Genomic DNA, 21435 nt, shown 5'->3' with positions numbered 1-21435 from the left:
TACCTAAAACAGGGTCCTTGTCCTACTACATTGTGCAAATTCACATCACTGGTCAAAATATTCCAGTTTTTTCGGACAATATGACATATGTCCCCTATATTACTACTATATGTGAAAGACACCTGTGGTGCTTTAAATGTTGTAGTCCTGTCCCTTAATTCACTTTCAACTATACCCGTACGTTTTAACTAAGGTCGATATTTATTACACATATGGCCCTTACTGTCACTAATAACTTTGTTAACCTTCACGCTCTGATACCCCCTGTCTTGCAGGCAACCTTTAAGTGTCACTAACTCTTTCTCAAAATCTTCATCATCTAAACAGATCCTGGAGATCCTACTGACCTGTCCTTGCACTATATTAGAGTACGTATATCGTGGATGCATACTATCATATGGGAGTAAACTATTTTTCCAACATTCCTTTTTAAACAACTTGGATTTAAAGCCTGCCCCTTCTTGTATTATATTCACATCCAAAAAGTCTATACATTCTGTAGAGGCTTTCATGGTAAATCTAAAAAATGTGGTCGTGGAATGTAGATGGTCTACAAATAGCTGCAATGTATCTAAACTCCCATCCCATAAGATAAAAACGTCATCCATGAAACGTACATACATTTTCAAATGACTTCGCCAAGTTTCATTATTCAATACAAATACTTTCTTCCATTGTGATAGTACAAGGTTAGCATACGAGTTGGCACAGGGGGTGCCCATGGCCACCCCCTGTGCCTGTCTATACATAGAATCACCCCCCTATAAAAACATTATTCTCCAAAACTAAACCTAACAATGTTTTCACTAAACTAATCTTGTCACCTGTAGCCCCTGAATCCAACATGAGGGTGCCTGCATTCTCTATGCCATAACTGTTATCTATTACTGTAAATAAATTGTTAACATCTAATGTGACCATCAACAATTTAGTACTATCATTTGAAAATGCAGTACCAATAAGGCCCACACTTCAGAATAGGCGGGTCTTTTATTGAATTTTACTTGAATTTTATTGGGTGAGTTGTTTTTTAAATGGAGCATTGTTTGCATGTGTAATTTTGTCTGAGGAAGGGAGTAGTCCCGAAAGCGCTTACCACTTTTATTGATTCTGTTTGTACTGAATAAATGTTTTAATAAGGAGCAGCAGTGTCCAGCGACGTTCTTTGTTTCATATATATATATATATATATATATATATATACACACACACATACTTGTAAACATCCACTGCTGTACATATACATGCACATATATGCAGATATACTGCCCACCTTTCATGGTGGGAATATCAGTTATGGAACAGTTGTGAGACATACAATTATCTAATAATATTGCACAGTGTTGTGCAGAATGCATTTCGCTGTCCTCAGGCCGTATAGCCGTAGCAGACCTCACTGGCTGTAACTCAGTCCCACATCATTTAACCACCACATGACATAAACCTGCACTGCTTGCTGTTTTCAATGTCACACACTACAACTTTCATAGATATGTGCACATAGCAGCCTTCAAATACATATATATGTCCAGCCTTCACTAACAGTTGCAGTATGTCCCTTGCCCTATGCACATCTGCATATACATATAGATTCGGACTGCTACCACATAAGGAGTGTTCACAGTATGTAGAGTACCCTTCAGACACATCATTCGGATGCCAGCAAATACATCAGTGTTACATACCTTACCTTTGTATTTCTCACCTCAGTCTGTTGTACCTGTTGATGTTTTCTTTTTTTTTTTTTAGGTTGGTGTCTTCAACTGCCTCTGTTTGTTTGTCTGTCTCTCTCTCTCGCTCGCTCGCTCTGTCTCCCTCTCCAGTTGCTGCAATGATATTATTGCATGTGTGGACAGCAAGTACAAGCTGCTTTTGTAGGTATCTGCACATGTGCATGTGATGACCTCTGCACCATTTGGTAATTGCATACAGCCTGCTGTGTGGTAATTGCAGTTCTCACTGTGATTTCAGGACACTGCTATAAAATGTTAGGTTAGGTAGGCGTAGGCCTTTCAGTTTTGCAAGGTGGGGACCATGCTTGTTTGCTGTGGACACTGTTGTGTCAGTCAGAAGGTTGGTATATGTCTCATATCTGAAGCTGGGTTGTAGCCAGTGAAATGCATGTTGTACTGAAACCTGACTTTTGCTTCTTTCAGTACACTCTTCTCAGTGTGTAAGTTTACTCACACCTCCTAATGCTAACACTGGATAAATGGGAGTATGTACTTTCATTTGGAATTAGGGAATTAACTGGCATACAACAGTAGTTATTGCAATGTATTCCTATGGCTTTCCTATTTTCCCTTTACATTCACTCCTTGTAATGCATGTTATATTTCTTTCAGCACCAAGTTGTTGTATATCTGCTGTGGCTTAGTGGTACATCATGCAGACTGGTGAGTCCAAGGTGTGGGGTTTGAGACTGACAAGGCTATTTTATTTTGCTGCTGAGCAATACAAGGGCTTTGTCATACAGAGTGACTAAGGCACTTTTAAGCAGCTGTAAGCAGGTTTGAGTGACACTTAGCTACGCTTAGCTGAGCTTTTTGTATTTTAGCAATACTAAACTAAGCTTAGCTTAGCTCATTTTATGTTAACAATAGTAAGCTAAGCTTGGTGTAGCTTATCATATCTTAGCAATGCTAAGTTAGGCGCACACCGGTGCAAACCCGCTTACTACTATTTACAAGTGCTCACTCCCGCTAACCCCAGTGCTCATGTCTTTGACAGAAAAGTAAATGGGGAGATAGGAATATGGTGATAAAGGGTGCTCAGAGAGGGGAAGACCGTAGGGAAACTAGCTTGGGTTGTACACCCATTTCTTTACCAGCAACAGCTGTGCATATGCAATACATTAGGTGGGATATTTGAAACCTTCCACCCCTGACAGTGGGGTGAGGACATCTAAGTATGTTTTACTACCAGTTATGAATATCAGGCACATGCACTGTTTGTGAGCTGCTATACTGTCATTAGTACGTTACTCACATCTGAACAGTTTGTGGTTTGTGTTGACATTAGCACAGTCTGCTCAGGACGACTGGACATATTTCTGTATTGTGTATGCCTACCTACACCCTTGGTTGTGCCTGACTACACGGGTATATAGTACCTTTGGGTAGGGGTGCAGAACTGCAGTGTGCATTATTTATTATTGTGTGATGTTTATCTTACTGAACATGCAGAGTTGCTGTGTACCTGTAAGTCTATGAAGGTTTGTAGTCTATCTGAGTAGCTCCCAACTGTGGACATATCCAGATGGTAGACAGAGGTCAGCCTAGTATTTTTTGACTGTGCACCACAGCAGTCTTTACAGCACCTGAACAATGGCATTGTCACAGGTGGTTGCTAGCAGTTCATGGCTACATCCTTTGCTATTTCTGTGTTGTACTGCTACATAAGGGCATGCTTGTGGGATTCATTCTACAGCTATTTGCAGTGTGTGTAACAGCAGACAAGCTGATATGCCTGTGTGTTTCTGACTCTTCCAGGCCTCAGATACTCTCACATATATATTTGAACAGCCTCAGGGAAATATTCTCACATATATATTTGAATAGCCTCAGGGAAAGGTACATATAACTGGGATACACCTGTCATATAGTTCAGACATTTTGCAGTTCAGACTTTGGGTGATTCAGAGCATTTCTATTACTACACCTTTTCTGACGTGCAAGCGGTGTCTACACTCATTGACATTTGTTATTAAGTGAGATTCAACACCTTTCTGCCTGCTGTTAGTACATTTCACAGGGAGTCAGAGGGGCACAGCTAACATTTGTTTACAAATCAGGGTCATCACTGTAGAGCAGTCACTGTTGGGACGTCTGGCCTGTGACCTATGCAAATATGCCAGTGTGTATCCTGCTCTGATACTGTGTGGGGTACTGTAACCTTATTCCCTACTAGCATGGCTGATTCTCTTTTCACAGTAATGTCATGCAATTCAACAACACCTGCTGGTTAAGGCCCACAGAACAAGATGTGTTATGCCATTCCTATTTTCCCTTTACATTCACTCATGGTAATGCATGATAAATTGCTTTCAGCACTAAGTTATTGTATATCTGCTGTGGTTTAGTGGTACTTCATGCAGACTGGTGAGTCCCAGGTCCTGAGTTCGAGACTGACAAGGGTATTTTTATTTTGCTGCTGAGCAATACAAGGGCCTTGTCATACAGAGTGACTAAGGCACTTTTAAGCAACCCCTGCTAACTACTGCTTTAAAGTGCTTACTCCCACTAACCCCCGCGCTAATTTCTATTAAAGAAAAGAAAATGGGGAGATAGGAAAGTGGTGAAAAAGGGGGCACAGAGAGGGACAGACAGTAGGAAAACAAGCTCGGGATGTGTAGGAAGGGTGTAGGAAAGGCCCATAGCTGCCCATTTCTTTAACAGCAACAGCTGTGCATATGTTGAAAATTTGGAGTGAGTTTTGAGACCTTCCACCCCTGAGAGAGGGGTGAGGACAACATAGTTTGTTGCACTGCCAATTAGAATTATCGATGTACATGTCCTATGGAAATGTATGCAAAATGGGAAGCTATGTATGGGGCATAATTTTTTTTGGGTACAGATTGCCCCCCCCCTTTTTTTTTTCTTTTTCAGGTGAGGGTGGTAAGTGAGGTAGGGGAAATAGGTATATTTGAGGAGGTAAACAGACAAGACAAACAAGACGCATACGGGGCAGAATTTGACACATGGGGTGGGTGAACACAATTGACGGGGAAGGTTGTTTGGAAATCTCAAGCCCATGAGCCCACAGATGGTAACAGTGGAACTGAGATCCCCACCCATGGGCAGTCACCACTGCACCTTCACAGCCCCGGGGGTGGCTGTGCTGGGGGCTGAGTAGGACGGGCAGGCTCACCCGTGAGATGTGCCACTCTCGCCTCAAGCTGGCATAGGGGATCAGTGACTGAATGCTGGATCTCCCTATGCACCACAGCCTGGACCCTTCGAAGGGTGACGGGTGGCCCTTTTTCACCCTCGCTTGCACGGAGGGATGAGCCCCATCCTCTGCAGCGCTTCCACCCGAAGGTGGCACAGGACCAATGGAGGAGGAGAGTCTGGGCTGGGCACCAGAGCCACTGGTGTCAGGTGCACTCGCCAACTGAGGAGGGACAGGTGGGTCTGCTGGGACCGGCCTTCCCATACGTTCTGTGATTCGGTGTGTTTCATTACAACATAAACAACAGCATTCCAGATTAGTTGTAACAGCATGCAGTAATATTCCCATTAACCCAACACACCACAGTTCCAATAGTTGAACAGCAAACAACACGTGCATATATTGAACAACAGTGGTTATTCCAACCACATGCAGGGATGATTGGTAGCAACAGGCCACCATGAACGTGGTGTTTGAACAGGGCACATGCATCAACATGAGTGCAACAGGACATATATCCCGACAAATGTTTAAGATTACACATACCTACTGAGGTGCGGAATTGCATGGTTTATGCACAAACTGTAGGGTGTAGAAAAAACCTCCATTAACATCTTATAAACACTTTTACTCTACAGTACATTCCTAGTGACTGCAGGTGTATATTCCTTACATGTATTATTACACTTGCCATCATGCATTAGGTTGTGTAGTGGGTTTGGCTAGTTCAATCTATACTTGACCTATATCCCACATACTAACTGTCCAGGATGCAGATGTTACTGCTGCATATTTCATGGTTGCATTTATATTTCTTTATCTACATATCTGGATGTTTTCACATGATATTTTCACTTCTAATTGTACAGAACCCTGCATTTATTGAAGCACACTTACATTTCTGGGGAACATATTAGCATGCTACTCATGTGCCAGATTTACTTATGCATGCCAGCCAGTAACTGACTGTTGAGGACTGTATATTTACTTCACAGCTACTAGCACTTCCATCATATTTACTTCAGAGCTACTAGCACTTCCATCACCGACTTTAGATGGGACTGCAGAACTCTGGGTTGCCAGCACTTTCTAACACATTACTATTTATATAATGCAAGGGTACAACAACATTTCATACTAAGTGAAACAGACGCACTCTGGGTTTTAGACCTTTACTAATGACATTACACACTTTTCCACAGGCTCACTCCTTTGTTTGTTTTAACGGTATATATGGCAGACATGTTCACGACATATTATACCTTTATTAATAGGTTAGCACACACTTTTTTTCAGGCTCACTCACATATTTTATATGACAGTGCCTGCAGAGATATTCTTCCAGACATTTGTTACCTTTCTTAATGGGTTACTACACTTTTTTTCTGCCTCTCTAACGTTTTTATTTGACGGTACATGCAGAGGACTTATTCAGTCCATTTTATGGCTGTATTATTGGACTACAACACTTTGTTTCATGCTCTCTCCCATATTTTATATAACAATACATGCAGAATAATCACCAACCTGCCTGGCAGTGCAGTCTATCAGCATAGGCTATTTCATGTGAGACATTGAGACTAAAAAGAATACAGGTGTGTGAAATGTAGATTTGCGTGTGAATATTACATTTTATTATACACGAAGGTAATTTGTGCATTCTGGCTATTAGGTTGGTTTTAACCAGGGGATAAGGAGGATCATCACCATGTATTCAGCAGATGGTGATTTAGGCAAGTTTTAGATGATTTAAGATGTTATTTTTATTTTCAGCAACACAGGAGTGGAGATTCATGCTTTGGAAACAGAGTAAGCGAAAAGTTACCTTCTGAGCTGTAGGATTTAGAAATAACAGACTTGTTACTGCATCTAATCTCTCTCTGCAGAGTAGGATTAAATAATAGATTGTAGTGCAGGACATTTCTGGCTGATATGCAAGTTTGTGGGTTACTAACAGTTGACTTGTTAATGCATTGTGGAGGGGTGCTAACCATTTAAATTTTATTGATACATTGATGAGTTTTATAGTAATGGTTGGTTGCAAGTTTAGCAACTTGGTTATGGCATAGTTCCATTTTAAGCAATAATAAATCTTGATTAAGTATTAGGGGAGCATGTAGGTAGGGATAGTGGTAGAAACATTGAGACAGAGTACTTCCTTGCTGTGACAATAATGTAGGGTTCGTCTCTGTATAGGCAGCCAAGTTTGTGTTTTTTTGTTTGTAGTTTGAAGTATGTGTTGGTCAGATTTAATTTTTATCATCTGTTGTGAATACTACACGTTTATTATGTGGGACCTGTTAAATCTTGGTAATACTAGCTTTTTCCATAAAAAGAGATTAGGATTGGGATTTGGGCATCCAGGTTGATGGCAACCGAACTTTTGACCACCATATTACTTCCATTGTACGGAAAGCTTTCTACATGGCCCACCTCATAAGTAAGGGTATCTCATCCAGGGACAAGGAGGTCATAACATCCCTGTATTCTTCCTTTATAAGGCTCAATCTGATGTTAATCTTTCCATTCATTACCGATGGGTTTGGTTCTGAATCCTTGGAACCGAGTCAGCCTATTGCCAAGCTCACACCAGCCAAAAAACCTCTGGAGCTAAGTGTCTACCCAGAATGCCCTTCTCCCTGTTACCTCAAATCTCATTTGGCGTGTAGCTGTAAAGCTTCGTTTCAGCCGAGCTCTCAGCTAAGTAAAATCTTTTTTGATATTTGTGTAAAAGTTTTTGGATATCTTCATATTTTACTAAACCTTTAGTATTTCTAGTGTCTCTTCTTCTATCTAACTGTATTTTCTCCACTCTACCCATTGTTCATAGGTAGATACTAGGCTATCTGCCCAAGGGCATTTATAAGCCTAGCCAGAATGTGTTGGCTTTCGCCTACCTTTTAGATTAGTTTCCTGAGCCTCTGTCCAACAGGGCCATTGAAGTGATCCCAGGGGTAAAGTTATGATTTCCCATCCACTTGTCACGATTTCTCTTGAAGAGAGTCCGTGAGGGGCTTTGCCTAACACAGATTGGGATTCTATTCCAGAGCGAGGGAAGTCTTTGGGACAGGAATCTATCCCTCCAGCATGTCCTATTTATTGTTGTGCTGAGGTTTAAATCCCTGGAGCGTGTGACTCTTAAGAGATTTGTTTTTCTTTAGGTGGAGCATGTCCATTAATTCTGGGTTAGACATGGCCTTGTACATCAGACAGAGATCACTTCTGAGTAGGCGGTAAGCAACTGAGTAGAGAGGAAGTTTCTTTAGCCGAGCTGCATAGGGCATCTGTTTGAGGCCCACGATCCTCTTGGTGAGGTACTTCTGTGGTCTTTCCAGCTGTTGCAGGTGTTGAGTAAGGTACATCCCAAATGGGGCATTGTACTCTATTATGGGCCTGATGAGTAGAGGGGCACAATGACCTCTCTTGATCTAGATGCGAACCCTTTCATGAATTGGTGGGCTACATAGAAGGAATTTCTAACCACTTTGGTAATGTGATTATCAAACGAGAGGTTGCTATCTACTTGGGTCCCCAGATCCCTAATTACATCTTCTGTACTTAGTGGATTACCATCTATGTGGTAGTTCGTGGGCACTTTGTTTTTCCCAAAAGGGTTGACTATGCACTTTTTGGTATTTAGCTTGAGGCCATGGTTGTGACACCAGGTATTAGTCTCCATGAGACCTTTCTGGAGGATGTGTGTGTCGGCCGGAGAGTCAATTATAGCCCAAAATTTGCAATCATCTGCGAACTGGGTCAGCCATGCTTGCCTGTACCTCAGAGAAGTATATACCGAACAGGAGGGGTCCCAGGACTGAGCCCTGTGGGACACCACTTGTAACCGGTTTAGAGTTGGACATGGCACTCGCAACTCTGACCATGTGAGTTCTATCCATGAGCCAGTTGGCAACCCATCTCATGACATAGGGGTTAATGTTCAAGCTGGTAAGCTTATCTATAATGCCAGGGTGGAGAATGGTGTTGAAGGCCTTTGCGAAGTCCAGGTAAGCTGTGTGGACTACCTTTCCCTCAACTATGGCCTTGGTAACTGTTTCAAAGAAGTCAACTAGGTTTAGGAGGCAAGATCTGCCTTTAACAAAGCCGATTTGGGTAGGATCCAGTGTCGGGAGTTTCCCAGTGTCTTTGTTAATGAGTTCCATGATGATGCACTCCATAGCTTTGCAGACCAGGCTAGTCAGGCTTATAGGGTGATAGTTCCCAGGATCCGTTGTGGCACCACCTTTGTGGAGCAGGATAACTGTTGCTGTATGCCATTCTTTGGGCACATAGCCTGTGGTAAGGCTAAGTTTGAACAGTGAATTTAGGTGAGGGTTTAATTTATTTTGGAGCTTGTGTAAGATGCAGCCTGGGATACCATCCAGTCCCATTGATGCTGTGTTTTTGGCTTTGGAGAGGGCTGTTTTCACCTGTATGTCTGTGATATCTGGGGCTCTAAATTCTTCTGGGATGGACACGGGCCCTTTTGGGGGTGAGGGGTAAAGTTTGCACTGTGAACCTGTCAGCCAGGATGTTGACAATGTCAGTTGGTTCAGTGTATTTTTTGCCATTTTGCACTAGCTCAGAGCAGATCTGAGAGTTGCCACCTAGATTCTTGACATAGCTAAAGAAGGCTTTGTGATTAAGAGTCTTTGGCAATTTTTCTTTCGAAGCTGGTCTTGGATGATTTTATGAGGGTTCGTAGTTTCTTGCCAATACTGATCAGGGGTGACTTCCCTTTTTGGCATTTTGCTCCATCATGTAATAGTTTCCTCCTTTTGTTCTATAGCTTATTTATGGCCGGGGACCACCAGACTGGTTTCCTCTTTTTGAAGGAGTGAGTCTTGGTTTTACTTGGGATGGCTCAATCCATGCATTCCTGTAGGTGCTCATAGAATGCATTTGTAAAGGATTCTGCGATTTGGGCAGCATTATCCTTTAGCAAGGGGGCTTTGAAACTTTCCACCTCTGTCTTGAGAAGTGTGAAGTTTACTTTTGAAAAGTTTTTCACAGTGGTTTCCTTGACTGGGGGTGGGGTCGGGGTGTGGATGTCCAGTGTGATTAGTTTATGGTCTGATCTTACCAGCGAGGGGTTTACCTGTGGTGTGGAACATTGATCCCCCATGTTGGTGATCAGATCCAATATGTTGTCACCTCTTGTGGGAGTGGTGACCAGTTGTTCCAGGGTGTTTGAGTTTATAAACTCAAGGAAGCATTGGGCAAAGGAGTTTGTACTTGAGTAGTTTTCCCAGTCAATACTTGGGTAGTTGAAATCACCCAATATCATGGTGTTGGTAGGACCTTCATATTTTCCAATGATGTTCTTCGTGTTTCACTGTTGCAGTCATTACATTTGGGTAATCTGCTGGCAGATTGCCCTCAGTCGGCCTGAATTCCAAAGTCTTGGGTCCTGCGTCGGTTGCTGTCTCCTCTTCCATGATGTCAGGTCATCAGGGGAATAAAACAAGCAGCTCACGCCATTTTCTTTAGTCCTTCCTGCCACGCGGTGCCCGAAGCATAAACATTTTGCAAGTGCCGGTCGGCCGACTCTTGAAATATTCGAATTTGAGTTTCAGAACCGAAGTCTTCACTAAAGCTAAGTACCCCTTTGGGGAAACTTTTTTCTTGCTCCATACCAATGTCAGAAAAAGTTGTTAATTGTATTACTTGTGGGAAGCAAATACCTCATAAGGATTTCCATTTATACTGTATTCCTTCCTAGGCCCTGATCACAATGTGCCTTGCTGTCTGTTTTGTGATAGATTTAACCAATGCACTATTAAGCATTGGTATATTTTTGCCTCAAAGTACTTTGGAAACAGACTTAACTACCCAGAAATGTCATTGAATAGCAATCCGACTACCGGAGTACATAAAAAATGCAAAGGACAGAGAGAGACAGTTGAGATCCAAAACCGACGACGAAGCTTCTCCTAAGCCAGTCGCCAGTTCGCCGGTACTCAGTGAGGCACTTTCGCAGCCCCTGATGCCTGCTACTTTAGAGTCACAGGCCCCTACCGACACCCATGTGGAGTCCGGCATGCTGCAAGATACTCAAAGTATTGGACCCTCGGATGTATCTCCCTCTGATGGTTCTGGACCTGCTGAGCAAGCATCGGCTTCTGAGGGTGTATTCAGGCCTCAACATCTTTATATCAAACCGGCGACAGCTGCAAAACCAAAGACAAAAGCAACTTCTAAAACTAAAAAACCGACGCATGAGCCATGTGCACAGGCCTCTATGCCTAAAAAAACAAATGATCAAAATGGCTGAAGACCTTATTACCTTGCTCAGGGGTTCCCATCCCCCTCCAGATAAGAGGCCTAGGCAAGACACTGATTATGAATCTACAGATCAGGTTTCTATTTCTTCTGATTCCTCTTCTGATCTGGAATTATCTATTCCTCCCTATGAGGATTCTGATGCAGAGGAGTCTATACCATCTGCATCACCACCTGATGATTATTCATTTGGAGAAACTTTGCATACTTTGAGGGAGCATTTTCACTGGGAGAGTCAAGATTTCTTAGAATCAAAAAAGAGGCTTAGGGATTTCCTTCTCCCTCAGCATAGGCCTTTAGCTGTACCCCCCGTTTTAGACATTGTGGATGATGTGTTTTTGGAGTCAAGTTTGACACCTGACTCCTTACCTCCGGCTCCCAGCAAGCCTGACAGATGTTACAGGGTCCCTGACTCTCACAAATTTTTTATTTAGAAACCCTGCTGCTGACCCGGAAACTATTTCACAGGGCCCAAAGGGAGTTAAGGCCTCAACAGTAAAAGATCATACCCCCTCTGACAGAGATTCAAGGGCACTGAATAGATGGGGAAAAAAGGTTTATACATCTGCAACCTTGGCAATTAGGGCCTTAAACTGCCAGTTTCATATGCTCAAGTATCAACAACATGTTATGAGATTGCTGAAACAGAAAATTATGTTGATTTCTGAATGTGCAGAAAATAAAGAATTGCAGGAATTATTGCATGCAGCTGAACAGGTTGGAAAGCATACTTTGCAATGTGGTTTTGATTCCCTAGAGGCCTCCTGCAGGGCCACAGTTACTGATCTGCGATTAGGAGGCATGCCTGGCTAAAGGAACAAAATTTGCCTGATCATGTTAAAGCTAAATTACTAGATGCACCTTTACAGCATGATACTCTGGTATTAAGGCAGAAGAGGTTTTAAAGAAAATGGAAGACAATGCTAAGTCTATGCAAACTGTAAAAGACTTCTTACAAATGCAGCCACCAAGATTCAGTAGACACTGGCCTACAAAAAATCGGTCCTCTCCTGTGTCGGACAGAGCTCAAAGGGGCAAATCCAGACACCCTAAGGGTTCCCAGATACCAGGCTCAAGAATCATACAGGTCAAAGCAATGGGGCGCTTCTACCTCCAAATCTGGAGGAGATAAAGTGCAAACCTACAGAAAACAGTCCCAATGACTTCCCTCTGCCTTCATCAAGCACTTATTTTTTGGCAGCACCCTTAGGGGGATAATTAGCACTTTTTGCTCAAAATTGGCAGTTAATAACCCAGGACAAGTGGATGCCAAACATAGTATCACAGGGATACAGATTCCATTTCCATACTCTGCCAATGGTAAACGGTTGGCCAGATCTGCCAAAAAATCAATGGGCAGAGGCACAGAAACAGGTTACGTCCCTCATGGATATGGGGGCCATTCAGCCAGTACCAGAACAGGAAAAAGGATAAGGTTTTTACTCAAGACTGTTCTTGGTACCCAGAAAGGACAAGGCCTGGAGGCCAATACTGGATTTATCGATTTTGAACACATACCTGGACATTCCAAAATTCAAAATGCTGACTTTGCAGCAGCTTCTGCCCATGCTGGGCAATAATGCTTGGCTGGTGACATTAGACCTTAAAAGATGCATACCTGCATGTCCCAATAAGGCAATTGTGCAGAAGATACCTCAGATTCAAGGCTGGATTAATGCATTACCAATTCTCTGCACTGCCCTTTGGCTTATCTACTGGGCCCAGGGTCTTTACAAAGTGCCTGGCACCAGTAATTGCATTTTGCAGACAAAGAAGTATTCAAATATATGCTTACTTGGACGACTGTCTCATTCAAGCAGAGAACAAGGACATTCTTCTACATCTGGCATTTGTGAAAAGGCTTCTAACATGCCTAGGGTAAACAATAAATGAAAATAAATCACAACTGGTACCCTCTCAAAAGATAACATTCCTGGGTGCAAGCTTGCATACAACTGCCTAGATGGCTTACCTCACGCCAGACAAGCAAAGGCAACTGACTACTTCAAACTGATGGCAACAAAAACCCAGTTATCTGCAAGACAAATTCTGCAGGCTTTGGGCTTCATGGCATCCTATTGATTCCATATGCAAGACTGCATATGAGGAAACTTCAATGGTACCTAAAAAGCTTATGGAGTCAACATTGGCACAGTCTGGAAACAATGATTCCTCTCATTCCCTGCCTACAACAAACAAAGGTTTCTATGGTGGGCAAAGGCATGTCACCAAAACATGGGATGGGCCTTCACTCTACCCCCTGCCAGCAAAACCTTAACAACAGACGCATCAGATTATGCCTGGGGCGCCCACATGGCAAGAAGATGCATTCAGGGCATATGGACCCCAAAACAAATGCATCGACATATCAACCAGAAAGAAATGCTAGCTGTTCAAAATGCCCTGACAGCCTTCAAGGACTTACTTCATCCAGGACAACTACTGATTAAAGATGGACAACACCACGGTCATGTGGTATATAAACAAGCAGGGGGGCATGCACTCATTACCCCCTTTGCAGATTAGACATGGCACTGTGGGACACAGCTTTGACCTACCAAATACATCTTCAAGCTCAGTTCCTGCCAGGAAAACAAAATACTCTGGCAGACGATTTAAGCAGAAACCTTACGGATCCTCACGAGTGGAAACTAGATCCACAAGTCTTCAACATGATAACAAAGAAATGGGGGTCTATTTGCCTCCCCTCAAAATTATCAATTGAAAATATTCTGCACAAGGACTTATCACAGACTAGCATGGAAAATGGATGCCCTATCCTAAAAGTCAGACAAGAGAAACCAAAGATGATACTAATTGCCCCAGACTGGCTCTGGCAATACTGGTACCCAATCCTAAGGAACTTGTCTCAATACCCAGCTTGGACCTTACCTCAAAGACATCAACTACTGTCCCAGCAAAACAATCAGATCCTGCACAATCAACTCCAGACACTGAACCTGGCAGCATGGCTGATCATGTAGTTATACAAACAACACCTCTCAGTAAAGCTGTGATGGATGTCATTTTGGAAGTCAGAAGGTCTAGTACTACTTTATGCTGATAAATGGAAGAGATTCTGTGCTTGGAATCAAGCACAAGGAACTGATACAGTAGAACCGAATATTCCTTAGATTTTACAATACTTGACTGAGATGCTTGACAAAGGCCTATCTTTCACATTAATTAAAATCCATGCCTCTGCCATTTCGGCTCATTACAATACAGAACCACCAATCTTTTCTCATCCTTTACTAAAGCTAATTTAAGGCCTCCTAGAAGATCGCCAATACCTGTATGGGACCTCAATTATGTGTTGGAAAAGCTCACCCTGCCTCCATTTGAACCAGCTGCTGCTGCTGATATAAAGTTCTTATCATGGAAAACAGCTCTGCTACTAGCAATTACTTCAGCAAGATGGGTCTCAGAGCTACAGGCCATCATGGCTGTGGAGCCTTTTATCATATTTTACCCAGACATGGGTGTCTCGGAGGACAAATCCAACATTTATGCCTGAGGTGGTTTCCAGTGTGGCTCTTAACCAAACTATTCATCTGCCAACCTTTTATCCAAATCCGCAGAACAAGGGAGAGTGAATTCTGCATTCCTTGGACGTACACAGACAGCTAAGATTCTACTTGAGCAGGACTAAAGCACTAAGAAAAACTGAGCAATTGCTAGTGACATATGCTGCAGGATCAGAAGGAAAGGCTATTTCAAAGGAGACTATTTCAAAGTGGATAAGCCACTGCATTTGTTTCCGCTACTTACAGCATGGTAAACCTGTGCCCAAGGGCATTAGGTCTCATTCTACCAGAGCTGCAGCTACTTCAGCAGCCTTTCTCAGAGGAGTACCAACCAAAGACATTCTAGACTAGAGGCTGCTACTTGGAGTTCTGTTCACACCTTTACAAAGCATTACCATTTGCCTCTCTACTCTTAAGTCCAGAGCAGGCTTTGCCACTGCAGTTCTGCAGGGCCTTATAGCCTCACCTAATGCTGTTTAGCTACAGCCTCCCAACCATAGCTTTGGGATTCTACCCAAATGTAATGACTGCAACAGTGAAACATGAAGAACATAGTACAATTGCGTACACTTACCATAAATGTAGATGTTCAAGTGTATTCATTGTTGCAGTCAAGGTTACCAGCCCCCAATCCCCCTTTCATTCTGGAGTTTATCTTTCCTTTTCTTTCTTCTACAACCTTTGTGGTGTATTTGCTTGTAGATGAAGGTAAAGTTTATATTGTTGCATGTGTGTATATATATATATATATATATATATATATATATATATATATATATATATATTTATGTGTATATATATATATATATATATATTTATATATGCTACCTTTTGGGGGGTACCTGACATCTGGGGCAAGAAAAACTAAAGAAAATGGCGGCTGCTTGTTTTATACCCCTGACAACATGACGTCATGGAAGAGGAGACAGCAACCAATGCAGGACCCAAGACTTTGGAATTCAGGCCGACTGAGGGCAACCTGCCAGCAGATTACCCAAATGTAATGACTGCAACAGTGAATACACTTGAACATCTACATTTATGGTAAGTGTACACAACTGTACTTTCTCAGAAATGCTGAGTGGGGGTCCTGAGACAAGGTGGGTGATCTGTAGCAAGCTACAGTCTGAAAAGCACCTTTGCCCACTGTTAGTTGCACATGGATGGTCTCAGAGGCCTCATGCTGTGCCACTAACCTGGAGGTGTGTGGGAATCCTTGATGAAAATAGATACACCCCCTCCTTTTGTATTTTGGTCTGGATTCTGGGGCCGAAAGGTGTGGTAAGAGTTATAGCCTGGTAGTGCTGGGGTGCTCTCTGGAGCCTTGAACCAGGTTTCTGTTACTGCACAGATATCGATTTGCTCCATGCTGCGGAGTGCCTCAAGTGCATGCATTTTGAGGTTTAGACTTCTGGCATTGAGTAGCATTACCCTCAGTTTTTGTGTTGTTTATGGAGGTGGGTTTGTCTTTTGAGCCTTGCCTAAAAAAGGCACTATGGGGGGTGGCAAGAACCTTAGCCAGTATTCGAAAGCCTAAGGGCTACTGGTGCAAGCCATCTTTGGCAAAGCAGCGTGGCTTGTTGTGCATGTCATCCCAGGCTGACAGACACTAGATCCCCTTTGAATGACACCAATAGCTTAGCCAATTATTAAAATTGATAATTTTATCTTTGTACTGTGGCATCATTCTTGGTGATGGCAAGATGCTACTCAGGGTCATACCAGCCTGGGCTACATGATCAGAGAGCTCCTGTATGTCTCTTTTCATGTAGTCCAGGGAGATATGTCTCAGGTCGTTCACACCAACATGGACAATGACAGTCATATTTGTACTTGTTTTGGAGTGACCTGAGTGCTTGTGTTATGTGGCGGATCCTGGCACCCGACAGGCAGCTTACAGTAACCTTCTCCTTGTTCAGTCTAGTGAGTGAGATGTCAGTGTGCCTGACAATAGTCACCTATTACTAGTGTAGTTGGTGTGTTATTTAGCCTTAAGGGCTGTGATTGCATGGCACACTGTCTTTGTGACGTATGTGATACGTGGTTATTGTTGGGGGGTGGAAGTTGCTTGCATGTCTGCTTTGGAGGTCTCTTCTGCTTTGGCAGATTTTTATTTACAGCCTCTGAGTATGTTTTTCTGTATTTATGTGTGTTGTTTGCTGGTGCAGATATGACTGGTCTGTGTAAGATTGGTAGTGTGGTGCAAGTGTTTCCCTTTTCCTCCTGACTGACTGTTCCAGTCTTGGGTTGAGAGAGCTTGGCCACCAGTTTGGCTGTATAGTTGCATCTCTCACATACATTTGTGTTTGTTGGAAGGAGGAGAGGGTTGTCTGTGTACATGAGGCAATTATAACATTGCCTCAAGATGCCCAGATTCACCAGCTGGATTGGAGAGTACACCTGAAACTGCCCTTTGGACATGTCTGGATAAATGAACTGTTTTACTGATCATCTGGTAGGTATGAATAGGGAGCCTTGTACTACTGTATAGTTTAAGGGGGGTGTCGTGCTAGGGTTTATTAGTGCTTACTGAGAGATTAGAGCAAGTGCTGGACTGTAAAAGGAAGGTTAGAGTGCTTACATTGAGAATTTGACTAGTTTCAGGGGGAAAATTGAAGAGCAGACTTTGTGGAGCCGGGAATAGTTTAACCCTAGCTAACTGGTGCTGCGCAGTGCGCAAAACCATGCAAATGCAGGTTTTAAAGCAGGGAGATGAGAGAGAGAGAAATTAGTCCAAAATGGCCAATAAACTACTAGTTTCTGCGCTGAGACCACTCCTCCACGGACAGATAGGCTGCTCAAAGCTCCCCACTCTCACTGGTGAACAGAGAAGCTTCCTTCTATCCAAGTAAGGTATGGGCAACACAGGAACTTGTATCACAGCCCTGAATTCAGCAGAACCTGAAAACTGGGCTAGACTAGTTTAGAAAAGGCAGGAAACAAGAATTTTTTTTCTTTTTTTTTTTTTTTTTTTACAGGGATACAGTAATTTACTCTAAAAACACTTTAAATGCTCAGAAAAGGCTAGCGCACTTGAGTGTGTAGCCTACAACAGTTTAACAGATGCTTAGAATACAAAAATGACTAAACGATTTTACAAGTGCAAATCTGGTAAATAAGTACAATATTCAGCAAATATCAGCTTTTTAGTGCACAAAAACGCTAGAGGATCGCATTTTAGGTGAAATAAGCTGTCAACAGAAAAAAAAGGCAGAAAAAAAAAAACTTAATCAAACCAAAGTCACTCTTTTGTCACTCTGCTGCTTGTAGGACTCTGCAGGACACCACGAGGAGTTTTGCCGAGTTGTATACCATTGGTAAACTTAAGTACCATTGTTGGGTATAGCCTTTTCCCTTACCCTTGTGATATTTCTTCAATACCATAGCTGGTATTCCTTTCTCTTGCCTAACCTGTTAGCTTTTTATCTCTATTCGGGTGTTTACCTTTCTTCACATGTACAGTGTGTTGTAATATTGGTATTTTTCTTGTGATTTCTTGTGGTTTGTAAACTGAGTGACTTCATTATTGTTGGATTATAGTTAGTTGTGGTGTCCTTTCTATGAAAATGTCGGATAAGAAGGGTAACTCTGGTTTAGTGACTTGCATGATGAATGTGTGTACTGTTTGGAAGTGGCCCACCTTTCGGTGCAGCCTCCATGTGATATTTGTCAAAGTTTCAGCCAACGCACTCTTAATGAGCGCAAAAATAAACTCATTCTGAAGGAGTTACTCATGTCTCCCTTCTCAGAGGCCATTTTTGTGATGGAGGTCTCAACCTCTCCTTCTAAGGAAAAGAAGAGATCCCATTCTGTTCCTTCTTCACCATCGGGTGATCAGAGCAAACCTGAGAAATCTAAGGTCCCCGTCTGAGCATAAATCTGCCTCTTCAGCAAAGCCTTCCTCAGCTCCGACCATCTCAAAACCTTCAATACCGATGCCTGTATTGGCCAAGACCCTGTCTCCAGCACCAATCATAGATCTTACAACGCCTATTTCGACTTCCCACCTGTAGCTACTTTGGCTCAGGGAACATCTTCGACTTCGGTTTCCATTTTGGAACTGACCGTTTTGGCTCCCTAAGGCCACTTCAGCACCGAGCATTGTACCGACCTCACTGGATCTGACCCCTTTGCTTCTGATCACGAAACTAGAGACTTCGAAGCCGACAGACATGCCCCAAACCTGATACTCTCCCTCAGTAGACCTGTTTCTGGGCCAAGCATATAGCCCATTTCTTGAATGTCCTGACTTCCTGTCTGGAGTATCCACTACATCCACCAGGAGCCTTTCAGACCCTGACGTGGTGCATCTTGTGGACTAGCTGTTGGTAGCCAGGGGATTCCATCACTTTCTAAAGCCCTTTCACCTGCTGGACTTAGGTTGTCTTATCCACGGACTCCATCTTACACTCCTCCTTCAGCCATCTCGGTTCCAAAGTCTTCTGTTCTGACATCTTTCTTAGAACCCACCACCTCAGTGCCTACAGTGCACCACAGTCCAGCTCTGAGTTTGTCCCTTTGGTCTTTGGTTCCTGCCAAACCAGTCTTTCCTCAATCTGCGGATTGGGGGATGGGTGCGTTGGCCCAGGGATACGGTGCTGACTTTCTCATCTGTTCCCACCTTTGCGCTGAAGGCTGCATCTTTGCCGATCTTGAGGCTCCACCCATGGGAGCAGAGTGTGACCCCAGTCCCGAGGTTATCTTTCTTGGTTCCGGGCTCCCATCAGTCTTCGGGCGAGCCTACCTTCTGCACAGTGGAGAGGGCTCTTGCTTCTGGTAGCACTCCAATATGTCGGAATCCTAGTTTTCACCCCCTGAACTATAGCTTGTCACAGACCACCCCCCGGGACACCAGGCAGAGAAGCTGCAGGACACCCCTGTTCAGGGCACCCACTCATCTGAGTCCTTCGCAGAGCCCCCCGCTGAGGAACCCCCTTGAAAGAAGATGTGCAAGAGGAAGCACATGGACTCGCCTGAGGAGTCCTTAATGGAAGATACAGATTACAATGATGGTGAAGGGTCACCTCCTGATGATGTCTCCTTCGGAGACATCCTGGAAATGTTAAAACAGAGAGGTGACTGGAAGCCCTCCAACCCTTCGTCTGAGCAGTCCGTGTTCCTGTAGGCTTTTTGTGCCCAGCCATCTACCTCTTGGGTGACCCCACCTGCCAATGAACTCATCCAACTCATTGTGCAGTGCATGTGGAAGAACACTGACTCCATTGAGGCAGTCCCCCTGGAGACCAGACAAAATTCTGTCTCCTCCTACTGAGAGTCCACACTGGTCCAAAGGTTTACCAATTGATGCTAAGGTGGTGGGGTGCTGTCCATGAAAAAGGATATGGCTGAGGAAAGTCCCACTGTTAACCCGCCCAACAGGGAGTCCTGGGTGGTGGATAGACTTGGGAAGCATGTTTTTGCATCATGGATCTTTGCTGTACGGTCCCTGAATTATTTGGCACATTTTATGAGGCTGTGGAGGGACGTTATCTCCGAACTCTCTGGGACATCACAGGACAGTTGTCTGATGAGGTCAGGGACAAAGTGGCCTTGCAGCTAGCAACCCTGGAATCAATATCCAACTCATCCTTGTGGTTGCTCTCGCACGTGACCGAAGGGGCGGCTAGAGCAGCGGGTTCAGGCATTATGATACGTCATGCCTGAATGCACATCTGTGACCTCGCAGATCCCTTTGTCTTTTTTCTGAATGCTCCCATCGAAGCTTCATCCCTCTTTGGCTCCAAAGTGAAGGACATGCTAGCCAGATGTGAGCAAGATGGAAAAACCCTGTCTGTTGTAGGCCTACGATTTTCCAACACTCAACATACATTCTCCAGGAATCAGAGGAGTGGGAAAATGTGGCATAAGAAATCTCAGGGTCCTTTCCGTGCCACACATGGTGATGATACTCCCAGAGGGAGAGGGGATAATTCTGGAAGATGCCTCTATAGAGGCAGAAGGGGTCCTCGCAACCAAGGCTCCAGGAACTCTTTCTCTGGACAGCCTTATTGGCGCTCCTGAGGGGCTGCCCAATTGCTTACCTCTGAAAGCAGTTGGGGTCATTTCTCTCTGCACCGAGCTGCCTAACTCTATCACCACTGATCGTTGGGTGCAGAAGATTATCACCAGAGGTTACACCATTCCCCTTTCTTGTCAACCAGATTTTCCAACAAAACTTCCCAACATGCCACCCAGTCAAAGGGAAGCAGCAGCTTCAGAGATTATAAAGCTGTCTCAAAACAGAGTCATCCAACCAGTCCTACCAGACCAGTGCAGATCTGGATTTTACTCGAGATTCTTTTTGGTGCCAAAGACGACAGGGGAATGGAGACCCATTTTGAATCTCAGAAGCTTAAACAAGTCTGTCACCCAAACCAAATTCCGGATGGTCACGGTTCAGTCCATCCTTCCCTTTTTAAGAGAAGGCAATTGGATGTGCTGTATAGATCTCCAGGATGCTTATTACCACATCAAGATGGACAAACGCTCCAGGAGTCTGCTTCGCTTCCAGCTAGGAGCCAGTCATTACCAATTCTGTGCTCTGCCGTTCGGTCTCTGTACTGCCCCCAGAGTGTTCACAAAATGCATGGCAGTGGTAATAGGTCACTTGAGACTAAAAGGATTCCAGGTGTTTCCATATCTAGATGACTGGCTCTTTACTGCCCCCACCAAGCATCTTCTGGTAACTGCCCTACAACATTCTCTCTGGCAAAATTGTTGGTAATAATGACACATTGGG

At 43.6% G+C, this 21435-nt stretch overlaps 1 protein-coding gene across 2 annotated transcripts in view; it reads left to right on the top strand.

The window, feature by feature from the left end:
* Nucleotides 1-21435, top strand: part of ELOVL7 (ELOVL fatty acid elongase 7) — a 1867033-nt gene that overhangs the window by 1610215 nt on the left and 235383 nt on the right. The gene's annotated exons all lie outside the window — the stretch shown is intronic.

This window comes from Protopterus annectens, chromosome 2.part2 (genome assembly GCF_019279795.1).
Source record: "Protopterus annectens isolate FY-2018-M chromosome 2.part2, PAN1.0, whole genome shotgun sequence".
Lineage (NCBI taxonomy): Eukaryota > Metazoa > Chordata > Ceratodontiformes > Protopteridae > Protopterus > Protopterus annectens.
This window is presented reverse-complemented; position numbering and strand designations above follow the sequence as displayed.